Source organism: Rhagoletis pomonella, unplaced genomic scaffold (genome assembly GCF_013731165.1).
Source record: "Rhagoletis pomonella isolate Grant_MI unplaced genomic scaffold, Rhpom_1.0 Rhpom_scaffold_00006, whole genome shotgun sequence".
NCBI classification, from domain to species: Eukaryota; Metazoa; Arthropoda; class Insecta; order Diptera; family Tephritidae; genus Rhagoletis; species Rhagoletis pomonella.
This window is the reverse complement of record NW_023458560.1, coordinates 16,902,348-16,903,912: the sequence shown is the minus strand read 5'-3', so window position 1 is coordinate 16,903,912 and position 1,565 is coordinate 16,902,348.

Genomic DNA, 1,565 nt, shown 5'->3' with positions numbered 1-1,565 from the left:
TTCTAGTTTTCTCTTCTTCCAATTTTACGCTCTACTTTGCGTTTACGCTCTCGCGGCAATTTGTTACTGGAGAATTTACTATACGCACCTAATGTCAGCCTTGAAATCCAACGGAGAATCACTCTTGCCAACAAGCCCTCTCCCGTCGTACAAAAATCACCCTCTATAAGGGCCAATTTACACGACGACTTTTCACCCTGCGTTTTTGGCAGGCTCCCTTTTAAAAAAGTCTTCGAAAGTCCTCGTGCATTTACATGATGACTTTTTCTTTGCCGGGTTTCTTGCGTATTTTTGACATTTAAGTGTAAAATTTCCTTTGGCCAACTCTTTCGTCTTCATTTTTAAAGCGGAGCGAATCGCGAACTCAAAGCAAAAATACGAAAAGGTGAACTCGATAAAAGCGAAACGTCAAAAAACCCCTCGATTTCGCTCACCGTGCGTGCTTGCCTACCCCGCTGACTTCACTACACTTATTGCCTACAAGCTCGACACTCATGACTTTCCACCCGGGGTGAAAAGTCATCGTGTAAATTGGCTCTAAGACACTCATCATGCGTGTGATGGTGTATGGAGCGGAGGCATGGACAATGAAAATATCTGATGACGCGGCTCTTGGAATATTCGGTTGAAAGGTTCTGTGAAAGATTTACGCACCTTTACGCATTGGCGATAGCGAATACCGCAGACGATTATATTTGAGCGGTTACAGCGCCAATAAAGAAGAATAAGAACTTACTAGTTAAAAAGACAACTTGTAAATCAAAATTTCAAACTTTGTAGAACATTTGTAAAAATTCAACATTTTAATGAGATTTTCCAGATTTGTTCAAAGCATTGCAGTTGCAGTTTTGCAGTCTATTAAATTTTAGTGAAATAAAGTGCAAGTTCTAAGTACCTTGGGCTTACCGTTGATTTTTGGTAACTTTTTCTTCGTGCATTTTCTGCCATTCCAATTAATTATAAATAGCCTTTCACAAAAAAAATAACAAAAATCAACGGTATGTACTAGCTACTTAAAATTTGCGCTTTGAATTGAATGGGCTACAAAATTTCATACTCAGAATGTTTCTAAGAAATTAATTTAAAAGCTCAAAATTTTGATGAACCTTTGTCGAATTTTGCTAATTTTGTGCAAAGTTTGAAATTGGCTCACATGGTCTTTGTTGTTTCATAAAAGGATAATAAACATTAAATAATCGATACGCTAAGCACCTGTAAAATCTCTAAAGTCATGTACAGATTGGAAAACGGAACACAAGCCCTTATTAGATATACTATCGCTGGCACGAAGAGACTGCAGACCTATGATAGGTGATATTATGTCCTATATGTTGGCAGCGCACGCAAGCAAAATGGGGATTGCTGTCAGTGAAGTTTCATGTCAGTGTCAGTGAAATGCATGGGGACGGAAACAAGCGAGACCCTAGAATACATCCTATGCCATTGTCTGCTGTATCAAAAACACGATTGAAATATCTCGGAGCTCCAGGGTTTAATAATCTTGATGACGTGACAACACTTGGGCGTCAAGCACTGCTGAAATTCTCAAGAAACGTTAACATCCT